Source organism: Chironomus tepperi, unplaced genomic scaffold (assembly GCF_022539635.2).
Source record: "Chironomus tepperi strain 1889 unplaced genomic scaffold, CSIRO-AGI_Ctep_v1 contig_12, whole genome shotgun sequence".
In the NCBI taxonomy this organism is placed as follows: Eukaryota; Metazoa; Arthropoda; class Insecta; order Diptera; family Chironomidae; genus Chironomus; species Chironomus tepperi.
The window spans coordinates 1,430,153-1,452,989 of NW_027226134.1; the positions used below are offsets into that span (position 1 = coordinate 1,430,153).

General features: G+C 34.1%; 1 protein-coding gene across 6 annotated transcripts in view; it reads right to left on the reverse strand.

Annotated features, from left to right (window-relative positions):
* Positions 1 to 20,004, reverse strand: part of LOC139088865 (cardioacceleratory peptide receptor-like) — a 50,648-nt gene extending 30,644 nt beyond the window's left edge. Inside the window, exons 1-2 of one of the 6 annotated variants that reach the window (XM_070638230.1) lie at positions 19,661 to 20,004; positions 17,309 to 17,507 (exon numbers count right to left, since the gene is read on the reverse strand). The gene's annotated coding sequence lies outside the window, so the exon portion shown is untranslated. Of the gene's footprint in view, positions 1 to 17,308; positions 17,604 to 19,554 lie in introns of all 6 variants that reach the window. The other 5 variants (XM_070638223.1, XM_070638215.1, XM_070638198.1 and 2 more) reach the window with 5 other exon arrangements.
* Between the last annotated feature and the right edge of the window lie 2,833 nt (positions 20,005 to 22,837).

The window sequence follows — 22,837 nt, forward strand, 5'->3', positions numbered from 1 at the left end:
GCCGGAAAGCCTTCATTAACGCATATTTTTTCATCAGAATTCCGTGCGTCAATTAGGGACGGCCACACAAGCATGTTGCGATTAGTAATAAATTTCTCTTAATTAAATGGTAATTAATGTCAAGGTAGTAATATCATGTGAAAAAGTCATTACAATAAGAGACTCTATACTCCCTCCTTGACAAGACATAGAAAATTTATATTTTTTATTGATGTCGCGAACACAGTTTTACGCTTCTTCTTGCTGTGAAGATGAAAATGATATTCATAAAAAAAAATCTTCGTCAAATAAATCAGTTTCATTATTGTTTTTCATATGTCAAATGAAATGAATTGAGTGTGCTGCACATACATACTGTAAAACATGTTTTTTTTACTTTACTTGCGAAATTTACTGCATTTTTCATGAACATCTAGACAAGTCAGTCACCGACCAAAAAATTTCAAGTCTGGAAAGATGCCTGAGTTATTGTGAAAACATCGACATGGTATCTTGAGTCAACAGCTGAGTGTAAATAACAAAAATAAAGTAAGAAAATCGAGGAATTTTGTTCTGGTTTATTGGACGCAATTCGAAATTGAAATTTGAAAAATTTTAGAAATTTGAAGAATTTTTGAAATTGAAAGAATTCTTGAAATTTAAATAAATTTAGATATTAAAAGAATTTTTGAAATTTGTGGAATTTTTGAAATTTGAAGAGTTTTTGAAATTTAAAAGATTTTTTGTAAATGTGAAAATTTTTTGAAATGTGAAGAAATTTTAAAATTTGAAGAGTTTTTAAAATGTGAAGAATTTTTGAAATTTCAAAATTTAAAAATTTTTTGAAATTTGAAAAGTTTTTGAAATGTGTAGAAATTTTGAAATTTGAAAAAATTTTGAAATTTAAATAATTTTTTAATTTTAAAGAATTTTTGAAGATTAAAGAATTTTGAAATTTTAAAATTTAAAGAATTTTTGAATTTTTAAAATTTAATAAATTTTTGAAATTTGAAAATTTTTTGAAATTTGAAGAATTTTTGAAATTTAAAGAATTTTTGAAATTTGAAGAATTTTTGAAATTTGAAGAACTTTTGAAATTTGAAGAATTTTTGGAAATTGAGAATTTTTGAAATTTGAAGACTTTTTGAAATTTGAAGAATTTTTGAAATTTGAAGAATTTTTGAAATTCGACGATTTTTTGAAATTTAATTTTTTTTTGAAATTTAATTTTTTTTTTAAAATTTGAAGATTTTTTGAAATTTGAAGTATTTGAGAAATTTGAAATTTTTTTGAAATTTGAAAAATTTTTGAAAATTGAGAATTTTGAAAAAAATTTTAAATTTTAAAGATTTTTGAAATTTTAAGAGTTTACGAAATTTGAATAAATTTTGAAATTTAAATAATTTTTTAATTTTAAAGAATTTTTGAAATTTAAAGAATTCCTAAAATTTTAAAATTTAATGAGTTTTTGAAATTTGAAAAGTTTTTGAAATGTGAAGAAATTTTGAAATTTGAAGAGTTTTTGATATTTTAAAATTGTTATTTTCAAATTTTTTAAATTTTTTTAATGCAAATTTAAAACTTTTATTAAATAATCAGATTTTAAGAATCGCATTTATTACAAGTTAGAAGCTTAATAAAGACAAAAATTAAGCTTCTTTTCCGTCTGCTACCTGCCACACCAACCAGATTATCAATAGCAAACCACACAATGAAAAAAAGTAAATCAAAATGAATTATTAATCACCATTTTCTTTCAAAACTCAGCTAAATAAACACAAAAAATATGAATCTTAAAAAATTTATATCTGCGGTAAACGTAATTAATGAGGCAACGAGTAAATTCCATGTGACATTCATTATAAATTACAGGTAAAAAGTCTTATACGTTCGATATTAAATCGCGCAACACAAAAAAAAGTTTAAATCTATTATAATTGACTAAAAAAGTGTGCATTTATATCAAGCTACCGCGCACTACAAAGAAATGTGTAGTAATTAAGTTTTATTTGACATTATAATGCTCTATTATAGTTAATTGAATTTTCCAAAAGCGATTATAAAATAACATTTATTTCAATTTACTGTTGCACAGCTCCCGAGAGAGAGAGAGAGCTTTTATTAAGCTATAATATTAAAACTCTCTGCACTTGTCTCCAACACTTTACATAATGACTTAATTGTGTATGAATTTAATGCACATTTTTATTTGTTTATTATTAATAATAATAAAAAAGTTTATATATAACTTCTGCACGGTACAGTCAAGTTCATTGTATAAGTTCATCTGTAGTGTCGCAACTTAAATCTATTGTTTTCGTTAATTAAGTTATAGTTTTTTTTATTTTGTTAATTACTGACATGTTTAGTAAACAAAAAGCTCAGTTACAAGTGTTTTGTATTAAATTCTGTGGAATTCTTTTGAAAATTAATAAACATGTGTATTAATAATCCTGTGCTGCTCACTTAATCAAAATAGTTTGAGTGATATTAATATTGGGGCCGTTCACTTCCATGCAAAAAAATGTTTTTGTTTATGCTGTTACAAAATCCTAGATCCCCCCTGCTAAAAAGCGAACGTAATAAGTGAACAGCCCCATTTATCATTCGAGTGTAAGGCGAGGGCTGTTGGTAAATGATGGCTTAATTGGGGTTTCCAAAAACGGAAATTTTCGCGGGAATTCCCGGGAACGGAAACGGGATCCTGATCCCCGAAAATTGTCGGGAACGGGAATTCTGGAAAACCTAGGCCTGATAATGAACTACCAAAAAGGAACATTAGGGAATAGAGGACTTAAAACTGAGCAAAATTGCAGATATTATGAGGCTTTGTGAAGTACTTGGTAAGGTGCTTGGGTCGAATTTGTTGTTATAATTCGAAAGTCGTCGGCTCGAATCCTAATATTCCTAAATTATGGCATTTTTAGAAGTTTACAATTTTCAGCTTGTATGAGATCAAGACGAAATCTGAGCTACTTTATGAGCAAGGTTGGGATTATCGATTTTAGGTTAGAGACATGAAGTTGTATACAGAAAGACTGGGACTAGCTTCATACACGATTCTCTAACAAATGTAAAATTGACAAAACAATCATAAGAGCGGTCCACATTATGTCAATTTGAGGAAATAGCATAAGCGTCACAATGTGTGGTAAGGGTCGTAAAAATGGGGGTCTAGGTCCAGCCGGCATGATGCCATTAGGGGAATTTTTCATTTTGCTGTTAAAATGGTACCATAGCCGTGCCTTTGATGCGAACAGAAATAAGGACATCATAATTAATTCATTTGCTGGCTGTATAGATCAATTGTGATTCGTGACTTTTCTCAAATAGCACCTGAAGCTGACTCTTTTGCTTGCTTTCATCAGCCAATTTGCTATTCCACGTGTAATACTGTCTTTGTCGACAGCTTACTTCCAAGAGTTCTTTTGTCGCCCACGAGTTCCACATAATGCCAATTAGAGATCGAAACAAAAGCCAGAATTCATTAGAAATCTAGATTTAAAAATTATATTTTTGATCCTACATAGGCCATAGATTAATATTTATGCATGAAATTTGTATGCCTAACAGGATTTGACCTCACTTTCGAACAACCCCCAGCACAAAATATAGCTATAGTTATCTTCGTTTCAAAGTGTGTGCCGCTTCAATTATTTCACAAGTTCAATTCATAATCTGTGTAGAGCTGTTATCTCGAAAATTAATCAGGTCAGGGTTAGTAATGATGGGGCTTTGAAATCACGTCTTTAAAAAAGTTTTCAACGAGATAAAACAGAAGCATCCCAACATTTTATAATCAAATAAGCTCGTGTCCTGGCTCGTGTTGACTTGTCTATTTTTAGGAACTTGATGTTATACATATTTCCGATATTATTTTATTTATTTTTTGTATATTTTGAAAAGCGAAGCCATCTATTTATCTATGGAATATCTATGGATACAGCAAATTGCAGTTGATATGAAATAAGTATTTTCGAGAAAATTGCTTTATTGCTCTGATGAAACAACGTCATTGAGTCTTATTTTCTGAGTATTTCATGGATTATGATTTTGAAGAAATTTAAAAATTTAGATCAACTAAGGTTGAAGCTCAAAACAGAACATTTTTATCCAATATAGCATGAGTTGTACTCGAACCTACGATCTTTCAAACACATGCCAAGCGCTTTCTTCTGACCTTGTGAATTTTGAAGCCATGGATCACAGTTGATCTGTGCGGTTATCGAAGTAAGTAAGAAAGTCAAGCGCTTTCACGTACTGGTTACCAGGAGTTGGTATAGAGCAGTTTTTTTCGCGGCACACCTTGATCGTTGGCTTCGACTGAAACCGCACAGACTAATGTACCGTGGTAGATAGATTGCCCACTACTGCTATAAAGCAGCTGCCAACTCTGCTTCTTGAAAATCAGGTTGAATTGGAACCCTTTGAAGTCGGACTTTGAGGTTCCAGTATTGTCTGACTCAAGGAGTCCTGCCAATTCTGCTATAGAGTGTAGCGCATTTCTCAAAAAAAAACTTTTGAATTTTCAGAAAAAAAACCAAAAAAATTTGAATTTTTCAAAACCGTTAAAAATGTGAATAATTTTTAAATTGCAAAAATTCTTAATGATTCTCGTTCAATGCTTTTAATCACATTTTAAATATGTTAATCCAATTATTTGCGAAGACCGTTTACTTGCTACATTGCCTTCCTTAGCGTATCTATACCCCTTGCCAGACCCGGGGCAAAAAAGTCAGAAAATAATGACTTAAAGTCAGCATGATTCTGATTTCGATTCGAATTCGACAACGTTCAGCTTCATGCGTGAGTTTTGGTGTTTAGCCAGATTATATCAATTCCTACTCGAAGCCAGAATCACACATGCCTGTTGATATTGTTTTCCGACTTTTTCCTTAATATTCCCTTCTGTTAACTCCAGATTTTCAATCAGAGTTGCAAAACAGGCATATGTCACAGGTTAAAATCGTATAAATTCTTGATAAGGTGTATATTGTTGTTACAAAACCGTACAAATTATCAATAAATTATACGGTTTTTGCTTGTGACAGGTCTTCCTGTTTTCTGATCTTGCCTGTTTTCCAACTCTGCTTCCAATATTAAAGCATTTCCATTCAAGATTTCTTTAAATGCTTCAAATTTCAGACCATTCAAATCTTCTTTAAAGCAATACTCATCGAGAGTGAACGACCTCAAATGCAACCACAGACAGCAGTTCTTCTTTACAAAATTACACATACTTTGTCGTCAATACTCTTGAATCATATCATATCAATATTGGCAACAGAAGCATCTCATTATTAATATTCATAGAAAAAAAAACACTTTAAAAGCAATCGGATTTTCCCACGAGAAGGAAGTAACGTTGAAGGAAGGAAATCCAGTCAAAAGGTAAAAATGAAGAAATGAAAACAATAATTTTTTGTTATTTTATGAGCAAAATTTACGATACACTTCAGACACAAGTATGATTTATATCATGAGCTGTATCTTGATCACGTATGTTTATCAAATAATTTTTTGTGCCTATATACAGCACAACATTAATGTTAATGTTGATACTTTTTTGAGTAACAAACTCATGAAATATGTATAAATTTTGGGAAGTTTCCACTTTTTAAATGTTTACAAAAGTTTTCGTCTCCAACGGCATACAAATTAATATGATCAAAAAAGTTATGCTGCAGCATGAAATCTCTTTTATCTGTGTTTAACTTTTGAAGTTTTTAACTTTCGCTCTAATTATTCGGGAGTGGTTTTATATGGAGATTGTAGATTATCTTGCTTATGCTCTAGGCGTTATCTAAGAGGAGCCCGGAAGGTGTTCATTTATTTTGATTTAGGGAAGATTTGAGGGATAATTCTGTGAATTTCAATCATTATCCTGTAATACAGTAATTGGCAACCTTTTATTATTCGAGGGACACTTTGGTGGTAAGCCTTGATTGGAACCGCCCAAGGCATATGGCTCATGTCATTACTAAGAAATTTTGGCGACATAAGAGTGTGCCGCGGCACACAGGTTGCTTACCACTGCTTTAACATAATAAGTGTGTAGTGAACGGTCCCAATTTTCACATATATCCACATTTTTCACTGTGCACACATGAAATATCTGGCAAAACAGAATAGGCTTTAACTACCCTGGTCCCAAATTAAAGACCTCTACGGTGAACTTTTCTCTTTCTAATTAAAAATTCATGGATCATGAACCTGATCGTATACTTTATATTGCCAAATTATTAGTTCCCGTCACTGAACTGCAATTAACATGAAGCCAGAAATGTCTAAAATTTACGAAAAATCACCAGACAGATCATAGGATTCGAACCCTACAGATCAAGCTTTATATCAACTTTTATCCCTAACAGACAATGAGTATACTCACCTAAATGAACGTAATCATGAGAATACTTAATGAATATAATTGAGCACGCTCAATTTTGTGAGCAGACTCATGAACACACTCTTTGTCTGTTCATATATAATCTTGCCAAGTGAACTATCGATAACTATCAAGGTACTCGCTTGCTTCTTTTGATATCGTTGTAAATAGATACGCTCTTGGGTATAGTAAAGGAAACGTGTCACCTCAATTTCTCTCAAATTTATTTGGATATCAGTAAACGTAAAATATGTGAGGAAGCAAAAAGGAGCAAGTAATTCAGGCTGAGAAACTAGACTGTACCGACAGTATATGACAAATATCGCAGCGTTTGTATATCATTAGCTACTAAATGAACCAAAAATGATTTATGGTAAAAATTGCTTTAAATCATGCATATATTCAAATGACTTTATCAAAAATTCATATAAAATAGAAATACTAGGTAAATACCTAAAATTGATTATTATGATTAATTGATGTAGGTATTTAAAAATTTTCAAAAAAGTATATCTTTAAAGTAGCTTTAAAAATTGGCATTTAATGCTTCTAAAAATATCGTCTGAATTTTGCAAAAAAAAACTTTCTTTTAACCTTAATTAGAACGATTGCAGTTTATTATTATAACATTCATTAGAAGAAATCAATTAGCAAGCAATTAACTTTTGAAGATATAAATAGTAAAAAATTAAAAATTCAATATTTTTAGAAAATTTGCTACGTGCTATTTGAGTGATTGATATCAAAATTTAATGAGGTTATTCAAGACTTATTTTTTATTGGCAATTGACTGGCGGAAGCCGGCGATAGAACCAGATTTAGGGGCCATTTGAGGGAGGCAATGAATCACAGTTGATCTGTACGGTCATCGAAGTAAGAAAGTAACTAAGTATTTAAGACTTGGAATTTTTGAGGCATAGAATTGCATATAGATTCTAACCCGATCTACACAAATTATTCATGGCACCCAAATGGTCGTATTTTTCGTAGATTGGGGGTCAACACCAGGCTAAGCCTCTATTCAAGTGGCAATTTTCATGTTACCTGCCATAAAAGGAGTATGAATTCATAGGAGTATGTAGTCACCATGCAAAACTTGAAGCCATCAGTTAACAACCATGAAAATTTAAAAATCATTGAAATGGTTCCTGGATTTGATGTGTTGCTAAGAACGTTAGAGTTCTCAATATCCCAAACTGTCTGAAATTATCGAAAAATAGAGCTGTCTACAGACATTCTCTAGACGAGACAATTGGCCCCCGTGTGTCCCAGCCAAGGAAGTAAGTTTGTAAATGAAATGATTTCGAAGAGCGGTGGGAGGTCGCCTTAGACCTCCAAAAATTCCAGTTTATAGAGTTCATGCGAGTTACTTAAGTAACTCGACTGCTCTATAAGTATCTTTAACTACGCAAAAATAGCAACAATCATCTAATCATCATTAACTAATTGAGATCATTTAATTCATATATTTCATAATTTGCCCAATTATTCATTTAGAGTAGGATTTGAGTCATAAGCCTAAGCAAATTACAATTCATCAAAATTTCTCGTACATTAAGCCTGAGAAAGAGCTTTTTAATAGTTAACTAAGTTCTAAACATGAACATTTATGTATGACATATGACACATGTCATAACATGAAAATGTTAGGAAGCATTCGGAACGTGAGCAAATGGTTATATGTAGTTTTGTGATGTTATTTATGATGAAAGACAGAGATTAAAAGTCACTCAAGTGCTCCCGCTCCTTGTGTAAACAAGCACATATATAATGCCTGTCATAGAAAGTGCTCTACAAGGTGTTTATAATTCAATGAAGAGTAATGAAATTTTAAGATTTTAATATTGTTATTGTGACATGGAAGCGGGTATGGAAGCACAAAAAATTGATGCATCATGATATTCAATGGAATGAGCTGTACCGGAGTGTAAACATTGTTTTGAGAATAAATTGCGTTGGTTGTCTACTTGAATGTGAAATTGATATATATTGATGCAGTGACTATAGACAAGAGATCAAAGCAAGTCAATTGTTGTCTCTTTTGACTCTCTTGGTTCTCATGATTCTCTAGGTTCTCTTGGCTCTCTTGACTTTTTTGGCTCTCTTAGCTTTTTTGGCTCCCTTGACTCTCTTTGCTCTCTTGGCTCTCTCTTGACTCTCTTTACTCTTTTGGCTCTCTTGGTTCACTTGGCTCTCTTGGTTCTCATGGCTCTCTATTGGCTCTCTTGGATATCTTGACGCTCTTGGCTCTCTTGGCTCTCTTGGCTCTCTCAGGGCTCTTTTGGCTCTCTTGTCGCTTTTGGCTCTCTTGTCGCTCTTTTGGTTCTTTTGGCTCTCTTGCAGCTCTTTTGGTTCTCTTGGCTCTTTTGGCTCTCTTTTAGCTCTCTTGACTCTCTTGACTCTTTTGGCTATCTTGGTTCTCTTGGCTCTCTTGGTTCTCATGGCTCTCTATTGGCTCTCTTGGATATCTTGACGCTCTTGGCTCTCTTGGCTCTCTTGACTTTCTTTGCTTTTTTGGCTCTTTTGGCTCTTTTGACTCTTTTGGCTCTTTTGGCTCTTTTGGCTCTATTGGCTCTCTCTTGGCTCTCTTTGCTCTTTTAATTCTCTTGACTCTCTTTGCTCTCTTGGCTCTCTTGACTCTCTTGGCTCGTCATGTTTGACGGTGACTTTACTAGAATTTAAATACATTTTTTTCCAGTTTTCTGCACGTGAACAAATTAAAAGAGATTGATATCCGACTGCATATGCTTTTCACATCAGATCAATAACTTAAGCAAACAACAACACACATGCATCCCCATTCACATGCTCTTGCCGTAGTTTTTCTTCATACAGGAATTGAAATGCTCAACTTAATCTTCGATCACATTTCAAATAAAAGCAAAAAAAATTTCAATATCAAAATGCAAATTTTGATTGCAATTTTGTAAGACGAAAAATGTGCTGAGATATTTTTCAATTGTGAAACTTTTTTGTGATTGAAATATAACTTTGTTATCAACAACAGCTTTTGTATTCGGATGAACAAATGATTGATTGCAAGAATGTAGGGATGAATATGAGGGATTTACAAGTTTGGATCAAAGTTTTAGTTCTGTCGCAGTAAAATATTGATTGGAAAATCCGCTACAACAAATTTAGGAATTTTCAATAAAGTAACTCGATTTGACTAAGCTAATGTTTCAGTTCCTAGCTCTCTGGGATGGTCTGGTTGTTTAAATTTCACATCTCACAGATCCAACCATCCATCTAGCCAGCCATTCATCTAACCAGCCAGTCAGCCAACCAACTAGTCAGCCAACCAGCCAACCAGCCAACCAGCCAACCAGCCAACCAACCAGCCAGCCAACCAGCCAACCAGCCAGCCAACCAGCCAACCAGCCAACCAGCCAACCAGCCAACCAGCCAACCAGCCAACCAGCCAACCAGCCAACCAGCCAACCAGCCAACCAGCCAACCAGCCAACCAGCCAACCAGCCAACCAGCCAACCAGCCAACCAGCCAACCAGCCAACCAGCCAACCAGCCAACCAGCCAACCAGCCAACCAGCCAACCAGCCAACCAGCCAACCAGCCAACCAGCCAACCAGCCAACCAGCCAACCAGCCAACCAGCCAACCAGCCAACCAGCCAACCAGCCAACCAGCCAACCAGCCAACCAGCCAACCAGCCAACCAGCCAACCAGCCAACCAGCCAACCAGCCAACCAGCCAACCAGCCAACCAGCCAACCAGCTAGTCAGTGAACCCAGCTAGTCAGTGAACCCAGCTAGTCAGTGAACCCAGCTACTCAGTGAACCCAGCTAGCCAATAAGCCGATCAAAGTGAGACTATAAGCGTCATTCTCATCAAAAATGCGCAAAAAATGGTCAAGCGTCAGATAACCTATTGCAATTTTTGCAGATCGATTGTTCAATTCATTGTTCAATTATTCCTTTAAATCATCTCTTATCTCAATGCTAATACCTGCAGCTCAATGCAAATCTAAAAACACCATTGGGGCCGTTCACTTATTACGTTTCTTTTTAGGGGGGAGGGGGGTCAAAAACAGCCTCAGAGGGGGGTCTTTAACAGCCTAAACAAAAAAATTTTTTTTGCATGGACATTTTAACGTAAAAGGGGGGGGGGGTTGAGTTCTAGAATTTCTTCGACATCAAATTTTGCGTAACGTAACAAGTGAACGGCCCCATTCGATTAATTCTAAAAATGGAAAATAGAAAGCCATAATCCAAAGTGAGAACAATAGCACCACCTCAATTTAAAACTGCACACAAAACGAATGAAACAAAAAAAAGAAAACAAACTTTTGAAGAAGGTTCAAGCCAATCCAAACACGACCCCAAAAGAACAACTTAATAAAAAATTCATTTGAATCTCGTTTTCCTTCGTTGGCAATTAATTAAAGAAAAATTCATTAAAAATTCGATTATAATCTTCACAAAAATGAAAATAATGTTTATTCACTGTGGATTGACCGCAATCACGATTTAAATTACAATGAAGCTTTATGTTAAATTATAGATTACATATATTACATATATCTAACTACAGTTTTGATGTCACAATCATTAGTTATTCTCAAATCGTTTGTGCAATTGAAATCGATTCGAACAAAAATTGCAATGTCTTGTGCATGTGTTGCTGTATTGAGCTGTATTGAGTGTCTCTCTTTTTTTTGCGAAAACAAAATAATCACCATGTGTTGCACCATCAATTGAATGTATTTCTTTTTATCTACAGAGTTAATTTAAAAATTCCATATTGTTAAATGCAGTGACATTATTAGCGTAGCTTTAAAAACGATTTAAAAAGTATTTTTAAAAACAATTTTTTCGATCGAACGAAAATATTGATTTTGGCATTTTGTCTGTCGGTATCTTACCGACTTAGAGTAGATGATGGAAGAAATTGGAATCGAAGGACTATATACATTGAACAGTTTAATTTATTAACACTTCAAAATGATTCTATTGTTCAAATTCAGTTAAGTACTTCTGTAGATTATATGGTAAAGCATTTGGCTCAAATTTGGCATGGTTTTGAAGGTCGTCGGTTCGAATCTCACCATTTCCAAATTTGGGTTTTCAGAAGTTTAGATGATCCAACTGCTTAATCTACGAAATCAACACTAAATTGGAGCTGTGGAAAAGGTTTGAAGCAGAAACTGGTCAGAAACTTGAATTGTAGCACTAATGAGAGCTTCAACCTTTACTTTATGAATGAAATATTGATAGAACTGACCTGAAAGTATTACTTTGTGTTAATGAATGATTGATTGAAACTAAAGCCTGAATTAATTAAACATTTAGTTTTTAAAATTGTTTTCTTGATCCTTAATAATAAATCTGTTATGAAGAACATGCTAGATCAGGCTACTAGTCCAGTCCATGTAGAAGGTCTTTTAAATTAGCCTTTCAAATCTGACTTTATAAATTTCAAAAGATCACGAGGACAGCCAATGAACTCATAAAAAGATCTGTTGATAAAGCCAATATTGTATTTGATGTTGGAACTTGGCAAGTGGTGGTTAGAAATAGTGATTATAAGCTCCTGAAATCACTCTCAAGGAAATTATTCCTGAAAGAAGCCATGACAAATGGATTAAAATTAATCTGTACGATCTGTGGTTAATAAGAGTTTAAGTCGAGAATAGTGTTAAAATAGTCGTCTCAAATGGCCTTGATTAACAAGGAAGTGGTTAAAAACAGAATCTTGGATTTAGGTCTTGGTAGACTCATCATTGGTCCCTAACTACCATTAGGAACGTTATTAGCAATTTGTTGAAGAGAGCGGGTTTTAAACATTTTCAAAAAGAGGAAAAGTGATTTTAGATTGACGCTGAATATGCCCATGATTACCTTTATCAAAATCTTATTCATAATATAAAAAATCATAAATGCGCTTTAAATTCCCATTCTCAAAAACCTCCCAACCAATCTTCTTTCTCCTTCAACATCGCTCGATTATTGACAAAGATGCAGGGAGAGTATTAAGGCTTTAAGAATAAATTGCAGTTTATTATTGAGCAAAAAAAAGATTGCGAGATACAAAAGAATTAATTATTTTATTGAGGCTCATTCATGCCACATTTAAAATTATTTACTGCTTATCATTAATATTTAAATTCAATTGATTGATTGACTGGATATAAATTGATAAAAAATGTTATATCCGAAAGTGAAATAAAAAGAAAGAAATAAAATCCATCAGATTATGACTTTTGTGACTTTAAATAATTGATGATGTACCCTGAGTTATTGTATTTTTGAATAAAAAAAGGATGTGATTTAGTTTAAGCTTCAGTGGCTTTCGACCTATTGTAAAATAAACGAACCAAAAATAGAACTTTTTGTGAATTTTTTACGGTAAACTTTCAACAAAAAAGCTTGAATATTAAATCGTTTGTAAATCTATCCAACTGTTATCATTTAAATGTACAAAGGAACTAGCTTTGACCACAAAAACCACTGAATGTTCACACAAAAACCTCTAATTTGAAGCAATGAAAAAGAATTCACAATTTTTAGTTTTAAAGAGCCGCTCACTTAGTACGATACAGAAAAGGGAGACCAACACAGGGGGGTAGGGGTTAATTGAAAAGCTAGTCCCCCCCTTGGCGAATTTTCTGGCTACGTCCCTGGTGGAATGGCTCGTTATTCTGTAACGAAAAAAGCGAATGGATTCTGAGAAAATGTTCCAGAAAGGCCAAATTTATTACTGGATATTTTTGATCGATCACATAGCTCAGATGTTGAAAAAAACATTCAATCTTTTCTTAATAAAAATTATTTAAATTTGGGTATAAACTTACAAGAATTGAACAACGCAAAATCTCAAATTCTTGAAGTTTTATTCAAATTGAACTCAGAGTCTTCATGGATAAAATCTGTCTTTAGAGATACAATCATACTTGGTATTGATAATTTTTAAGCGGTAGACAGCAATAGAGTCAGCTTCAGGTGCCAACTGAAGAATGCTATGGATCACACTTGATATATACGGCAAGCGAAGTAAGTAAGTTAACTCATATTTGTCTCAATTTGGTCTTAATTGCCACAAATGCAATTTGTATTAAGTTTAGAATCCAAATTACCATTTTGCCTATCAAGAGAGCTGTAGCTGTAACTGGGGAGAGACACTAGCTTGCTATTCTTGCGCCCTTGGCTGGAATCCACAAGGTAAAAGGCGTCCTCGTGCTCCAAAATCAACATGACGTAGGACGGTAATGAACGAATGCCAATTAGATGTCTAAATTGACAATTTATGCAAGCTTTGTGATTCGAATTACTGTCTGAGCAACGATGCAAAAGTGCTGGGAATTAGAATTTGGCAGAAGTTATCTTAAGACTGATCCAGTTTCAGACAAATTCTAAATTCGGCAATGAACCCCATGCGCCTTCGTCAAGGAAGTTAGTAAGTTTGTGATTCAACCAGCAATAGAGTCAGATAGAAGGATTTCTGTAGCAACCTAGGCTCAAAGGATTAGAGCATGGTATCAGTAAGTAATTAAGGATCTAGGCAACTAGAAAAAGTCGAAGGTCAAGTTCCTATCAAATAATTTTGACCTTGAAAACTTTTGATGAAAATGCATTAAAATATCCACAGCAGTTGAATAATCATTAGAATTCATAAGTATGAATTTCCAATTAAATTGAACTTTTCTTAGGATGTACTCAGGCACTCACAAGAATGCAACGTGTTCTAACAATACGTAGAAATCAATAGAACTGCATAAAAATAATGAAAATGAAAATGTTTTTTTTTCTATTTATAAATAAAAATGCAGCATAACAATGGATAACAATGTGCATGTGCTTAAAAAAAGAATGCATTTATGCCTTTTCATATCAAGCACATGAATTGAAAATCTGGTGATTAAAACATTTTAATAATGATGCATTAACCGAGTGATGCTAAAAATCTAGCAAAAAAGCCATGCAGAATTTGCGGTTCTAACAGTTTCTGTATGGATTTCATGTGATTGTTTATGCCTTGTTTGTGTCGCTTCGAGTGATGCTTGTGGCTTTTAGAGAAGATTATCAAGTTTTGCGATGAAATAATAAAAGAAGCGTGTTCTCGTAGCGCGAAACAACGACTTTTAAGGCTTCCTCTGTTTGCTCTCCTACCCTCTGCTCTCCTCTGCTTCCTTGTACTCTCCTGTATTCATTCTATTCCACTTTGCTCCCTTCTGCTCCCCTGTATTTTCCTCTACTCCTTTCTACTCCTCCTTATTTCCATCTGTCCCCCTCTACTCCCCTCTAAATCCCTTAACCCTCTTATACATTTTCTATTCCTCTCAATTCATCTATACTCCCCTCTACTCGTCTATACATGCCTCTACTTCCTTCTACTCCTCTTTACTTCTCTCTACTGCCCTCTCCTCCATTCTACTTAGATCTACTTCCCTTTACTTCCCTCTATTCCCCATCTAACCCATCTCCTCCCATCTCCTCCCATCTCCCTTCTACCTCCCCTTTATTCTACTCCCCTCTACCTCCCCTCTACATCCCCCTCCCTTTCCCTTATTGTCACAAATTGGCTATGGAAGAAAAAATTGCAATTTGAATGGTCACAACATTTCAAAACTCAATACAACCCACCGCAAAGCCATATTCAGACAGGAAGAAAGGTTGTGGTATGGATGGTCCAATTTAGAGAATATATGCACAACATAGCCTTACATGAGAAATACAAACATACAGAAGTGCATCAAATATTTTAAGCCACTGAATTATCAAGAAAAGTTCATACATAAGTCACTCATCAAATAGCATTCAACCTACGATAAAAAACTTTGAATCCCACAAGAAGGCGTCACATTTAATAAAAATCACATCCAAAAATCATTTGAAATCCTTTCATACACAAACTTTTTTAAAAATAAATTGTCAAGAGTAAAATCAAAAAAGCTTAGTTTTTGACGTGCAATCAAGTGAGTCGGGGAACCTTTGGGGGATGTTCAGATGTTAGGTAATGCAAGGAATTGGCTTTTTTTAGCTTCTTTGCCTCTTTCTTAGCTAGTTTGAGACTTGACAGAAATGTCAATGGGATGCTGTCCCAATTCTCAAAAAAGGCGTGACGTAACATTCGAACGTCCCCAAAAACCCACCCCCTGATGAATAAGAAAACTTTACCATAAATCAGTGAGTTTCATCGTCGTGTACTGACAATTTATTTATAAACATTTTGCTTCATATTTTTTATGTATTATCTCAGTGAAATATTATGATATAATTTATTAGCGACCCTCCAAGGGATACACTACCATTCTTATCAAATTATTAAAGGTAATCTCATCACAAATGGATGAACATATTTTTAATGCTTTCATGGCGTTTGTGTTTTGTTGCTTAAACAAGAAGAACATGACGACGAGAGATAAAAAAGTTGTCCTATAAATATGAACTAGGGACAGACGCTTGTGAAGATGGTGATTTATGATTATCGTGGATCTATTTGCTATGTCGACATGTAGATAATAAAATGTAGGGTTTGTCAAAACTATATGCGTAGGACTGCAAAGTATCTGCAGGCCTATTCATCTAGAACAATAGAAAATGCAGGTCTGCAGTTTTTGGCAAATTGCAGTAAAATGTCAAAATAGCTTGAAGATGGTCTGCAAAACCGGGAACTCTCTGTAGGGAATGGAGAGAGAGAAGACTATCTATTACTCCATCTGCTCGCTACCATTCATTACTGACAGCATATGCAAGCATAGAAATGTAACAACCCGAGATAACTGAGATAATAAGTGAACGGCTTTTTATGGGTTTCTAGATAAATGAATGAATTAGCATAAGAGACTTCTTAGCGATAAGTGGATCATCTGACAGGAACTTTGGATTCCATTGAATCCATGGAATTTGTGGAATTTATGGAATCCATGAATAAATTTATGGAAATCATGGAATTTATGGATTTTTGGTGGAAATGAATGGAGTCTATGGGTCATAATTGATCGACCAACGACGCAAGTTAAGTAAGGAATCCATGGATTCAATGGATTAATTTACAGAATTCGTTGATCCTGTGAAATTTGTGGAATCAATGGAGTTCGGACTCGAACTAGCGTTCACTTAATATGTAACGTTCTTAAAGGAATCGTTTCGAGTCGACAAAAAAAAAACAGTGTCGACTCCAGTCGAGTTCAAGTCGGCTACATTTGAGTCGAGACGAGTCGACTTACTATTCGAGTTTCCCTTGGAGATTTTGTTACGGTCTGAGGGAGACTATTGATCATAATTGATCGCCAAGTAACGTAAGGTAAGTAAGGAAGGCGGGACAGGGAGTGGGTTTGGTTCAAAAAATCGAGTATTGCGTTACATAATAAGTGAACGGCCGCATGTCTAGGATGTCTAAAAACGCTCCATAAGAACATCGTTTGTTGGTACAGTTGTGAGCAACCTGTGTGCTGCGGGAAATTTTTTAAGAAAATGCCATGAGATGTATAGTTTGTGTGGTTTCAATCGAAGCTTACAACCAGAGCTCGAAGTCGAGAAAAACAACTTTTGAAATTTAAAATTTCGTTATTTTTTGCTACATTTGTTTTCGAACAATTTTGCATGAAAACTTCATTAATATTGATGATTTCCGAGCTAAATGCTAACTTACAACTAAGATATTCCGCAAAAAATAAAAGGTTGCCCATCTACTGCAGATTCTTCTTCCGGACACTCTACTGGAATAACTTCAAAAACCCAGACACAATCTTATTTGATTAAATCAGAATCTCATCTAGTTCTTAATGTTATCATCCTCTGAATTAAGAAAATTAAAAAAATCTGAATAAATGATTGTGCAGCTGCAATGCTGTATGTAGTTTGGCTGAGGCATGCACAAAAAGATTGCATTAATAAAATTAAATGAAAAATTATTCAAATATGCTCCAATTCCTCTTTACAATGTATAGTGCCCCACCCCCAAAATAAAATCCAGGCTTATTTTACCTTCAGAACACGATTATGTCAAATTATTTTTTCACAGCTTTTGTGGTCTCTGATAACACAAAATTGTTCACTTCACATTTAGTCTCACATTTTTCAACATTATTTACTGTTTTCTTCTTGTTGGAACCACAAAGTTTCCAGATTTAAGCATCTCTTTTTTTTGTATATTTTCACTTATTTTTTACTATCAGCAACACAACTTTTTTAAATAGAGTTCCAAAAATTATATATTTGCCTTAACTTTTGCCTTATTTAGTATCAAACTTTTATTTTATACTTTATTCATCGTATGCCTCTGAGGGGATCGTTCAAAAATGACATTAAGTAGAATTTTCATTTTTTGAAATGTGATGAGATAGAATGGAATGTGGATTGAGATAGAGCTTCCGGAGGGAAATTTAAGGTAAAGTCTCTTAAATATTGACCAAATGTCTAATAATTTGCAGTCATGTCTGAGGGACATAAATGATAAAGGCTCCGATGTTGATTTCATGGAAAGGAGGCTGTTGACTCAGGTGACATCTGAGATAGACCATGAATCACAATTTATCTGTCCGACTAGAGAAGTAAGTAAGATGCCAGTTTTAGGCAGAGTTGCCTATCTTTCGTTTAAATTTGAAAATTCGTTTAAATTTTCGTATCAATTATAATTCACGGTCTCCCTCCAATTCATATCAACACTGCTTTGAAGTCTTTGCGACTCTTGGAGGAGGAGGCATATCTAGGAGAGACGAGAAGGAGGATGGGTTGAGGTTTTTGACCCATCCTCCTATTTTTTTTAACAAGATTCTTCAATTTGTTATTAATTTTTGGAGATTAAAATCTCATATTTCCTCCTAAATTTTTTGGGTTTCATGAATAACAAACTTATTCTAATCGTTTTGTGCCTCATTAAAAAATATTCGACGCAGTTGGACTTTGGATATTTGATTTTTAAATCACGTTAAAATTAAAAGATTTTATCCAGAGAAAAGGAGAAGGTTTAGGATAAAATGTTGTCATGGACATTAATGCTTAATGGGAATCTGCTCAGTGAGGCAGCTGGGGGGAAGCCAATTAGCAGTAAAATTGAGAGGACTTCTATTTGGCATTAATAAATATAATGGTGAGCCAGCTTTAGGCGTCATCTGAGGGAGGTCATGGATCACAGTTGATCTTTATGGTCAGCGAAATAAATACAATAATTAAGTTAGTCTATTGGTGACGGGTACTTAAATGATCTATGGTGAAGCCTTCTTTACTTGTTTTGCTTGAAATTGTTTGTTATTTACTAATTTTCAAGTGACTAATCAAATAATTTAATAAAAATTGATCTTTGGTCACTTGCTATGTCACTTCCAAAACTCTCAAAATCTCAAAATCTCAGCATTTCTCCACATTATTTTTCAAATTCTATTGGATATCCCTGATACAGCTAATGATAAGTTTAGAAATATTTAAAGGGATTTTTAAAAATTTCTGGAAGTTCTGGAATTTTGGGTTGTTTCCATGTTTAGGTGACATCTCAATCAGTAATTTATTACAACTGTTACTTATCACCAAGAAAGATTGTTTGCAACAAAAGCATTCGCTAGACAGACATTTAAATGTTACTACAATGACACTGTAATTTTCCAAACTTGGAACCAATAAAAATGAGCAAAATCGACAAGTAGTCGCAACTTGGCTATAAACTTGCTATTAACATACTCTTTTTAAGGCACCGAACCGATAACATTTGAATAAATGCCGATCAGCACTTGAGTGAAACAGAAGCTTCAATTAATCGACACTCTGTCTAGCGATAAACTTGATATTTGATGCATATTTGTATTATGTTGGGTTCCACAAATGACAAGTTTATACTAGCCTAAATCAAAGTTGCAAAACAGACACTTGTGACAGGCTAAAACCGTACAAATTCTTGAAAATTTATATGGTTTTGTAAGAAAATCCTTACAAATTATCAAGAAATTGCACGGTTTTTTTGCCTGTCACAGGTGCCTGTTATACAACTCTGGCCTAAATGGACAAAAGCACATTAGAATCACTCATCAACTGGACACTAACATGGCATCAACAAGTAATATCTCATTTTTCGACTCGGATAGGTTAAGTGTTGACTAATCGCAACCTGTTCCACTCAAGCAACCACTTTTTTTGGACGCAAAATTTTCAGATTGATTCCAAAAAACATCCAAAATATTTTAAACAAACGTCACTAATGAACGACCCCCCAAGAACTTTTTCTTAACATGAAAATTTACTTTTCTTTTTTCTTTGCTCTTTCAACTGTAAAAGAACTGATGATAATTTTTATCATTTATTCTTATGAATGACTCAAACTTTTATTTTATTTTTTTGTAACTTTACACAATTATCTGCACTGATGAGACATCATCTCCAGTTGTTCAATTCAGCCATACAGCATAAAAATTCACATAACTATTTTATATGTCTTGGACACAAAACAATTCACGTGCGGGAAGAAAGAAGAAATCTTTTATTTTTTGGCATGTTTATTTTTTCCGGTCGATTCCGCAAAAAACTTTATTTTTTATATATTCAATCACTATAAAGATGTTCCAGCCATAAAATACACGACTTTAACGACTATTTATTAATAACACAAAGTTATAAAAAAAAACTTGTACTACAAGCTCTAATGGATGCGGTAAGATTAAATTTTTGCGCGCCTCTTCAATAGATCCATTCAGCTCGAGTATCAAACGCAAACTACGAACGTCGCTCTGCCCGTCTGTAGATATAAAAATTTTATATTTTTGTGTATAAAGAAAATGCGAAAGTAACAAAATGATTTTTTTTGTTGCGCCAGAATCACAGAAGAAAGAAAGTCGCGTGACATGTTTCAGATTCATGCTCGTTCCTGGATTGTTTTGTGTCAATGTTTTACATCTCTTGTTTGTCCTCCTCAAATTAATAAATTACGTTAAATGACTAACTTGTGTATTGACTAATCAATCAATCTATTAGGTTAATTAATAGCTGTGTATTAATAAATCTGTGGTCAATTATAGGGAGGATATGAGCATTATCATGTCACGTAAATTATATTTTTATCATTTAATCTATATTATAAACATTCAATTCCTTTGCTGATACAAGAACGTAAGCCATGTACAATCATTTTGTGAAGCCATGAGAAGCCGTAATTGAGGGGTATCAGGGGAATGGAAGTGCAATGTGATGCTATGTGAAGCTGAAATTCTGAAGATGGGCGCCACGGGCGCTCTAAATACTCTTGTAAGGTATAAAAGAGATTGTTGAAGTGAGTCGAAGTGGATCGGTGGCGGAATGGCTTTGTACTTGGCGATCTAGTTATTGTGATATCGACCAAGCGGTCATGGGTTCGAGACTCGGCAGGAGAAGCATTTTCACCTGTCCTTTTTCGAATCATATACAGTGGAAAGTTGAGATTGGAAATTAGTAAGTTGAAGCCATAACTGATCTGGAAGACCAGCGAAGTAAGTAAGCACTCAGTGAGGAAACTGGGCTCACACCCTCACTTTGTAGGCTAAAAGAGACAATAAGCTTGACTCTGACATTCAAGCATATGCTCAATGAACATTTTACGGTAGCTAGTGAATATGTAATGAACATGTGACTTTGATGCACATTTAGAATATGCTTGATTGCTCGGATGACAATAGCGTCTTCAAAGGAGTCATTCTGATCCCACTATGAGCCCCCTAGCTCTTGCTAATTCAAGTGGTTAGTCATGCACCATGGCTCGTTAAATAATCATTAGTCCTAAAGCAGTTCTAGATCTCAATGATCTAAACAGCTAAAAGCTTCAAGAGAGACTGTTTGCTGCCCGTTTTACTCTCAACATCCAGAAATTCTAACATGCTTTTCTCCAGAGAATTGTGTCAACTTACATCATATCCAGCATATTATTTTAATATAAACATTCTCAATTGTGTTACTGACTGCGATTGTCTTTTCTTGTTAATTCAACAATGAAACTGATTGTTGAATGGAAGTTGCTTGTTAAATAAATAAACATTTCTATTGCTTTATACTTTTATTTTTTTGCAAATTTGTTCATTCTACTCATCATCATTATCATCGTTGACTGTTTTGTTGCTATGAAAATTGTTCTTAAATTTAGTCTATTGTCAATTAGTGTTGTTGTTGTATTTTGTTCAATGTTTTGAGCTGATTTTTAGGTACTGGGAGCTGTGTTGTTGCTAATGGCACTGGTGGTAGGCTGAATTATGTCATGTTGTCCACTTGGAGTCAATGCAGAACATAAACAGTCTAATACTGCACTTAACCAAGCTACATCACGTACCAACCTCACCTTGGTCTCTCAGTTTACGGACCATTAATCCAAGTCACATAGTGAGGCCGAGTCAAACGAGGCTATGGCTAATAATAGGATGCACTGGCCGTCATCCTTCAAAATTAGCTAACAGGCACAATGAGAAAATCGATCTGGAACTTACAAATACTCTGCGACAGTTTTGTCATTGGTATAGGAAATTTGCAGACAGAAATCAGTGCTAGATCCAGATTTAGGCGACATCAGAGAAATGCTATGGATCACAATTGATCCATACGGTCAGCGAAGTAGGTAAAGGAAGTAAACGAATGCGTTCAGATCATTTTCATCAACTCTAAGCTATTGCTGTGTCAATTGAGGATTTTTTTTATAATATCTAAGTCTATATTAATCTTTTTGTTGCTAATTTTAGTATCCTAAAAATATATGATATAATACTTAGTAATAAACACTCAATGACGAAAGCAATTATTAACAAGAAAGTAATTAAAATTTATCAAGAATTTTTGTTTTTCTTCTCACGCTTATCTCTTTTGTTACTTTGTTGTCGCGTGGAGGTAGAACAATTTGTTAGAGGCATTGTGAAGAAAACGCCGAAATTAGTGAAACCTAGCAACAGATCATGCTGTCTTTTGTGTAAAGTTTTTGAGCAATTTTGTGAAAATCTAAGACTAAGGCATTTATTAAGGCAGCTGTGCTATTAGAAATAATAACTAGAAATTAGGACTCGTCAAAAATAATAATCTGTAGAAGAATTTAGAGAAATTTCGACAGAAATTTTACAGAAATTCGGCATTTGGCCCGAAATCTTCAGAAAATTCTATCGAAGTTCGGCTGGTACTTTGGATCATGTTTTAAAATAAGACAATTTTCAAAATCCATCCAAAATTCGGTCCGGCAGAATCGGCAGAATCTTCGAAAACCACCCGAATCACGGCTGATAACAACTACCGCAAATTGACCACCGTTGGCACCTTTTCCAGACGAACGTCTTCCTGAAGATAGTCGCAAAACCCGGCTTTTGCCAATTCTAGTTCCATGAATCACCTCCGTTTACAATACAAATTGACAACTAAAAATAAAAATAAATTACTTAGAAACAATTAATTTTTAACAACAATTTGAATAATTTTTCACATCTAGGAACTAATTATAGTTCAAAAACCAACATGAAAATATTATTCAGTCTGATTCAGACTCTGAATATTCATATTTTCTGCATATTAATTTTTCCATGCAAAAAC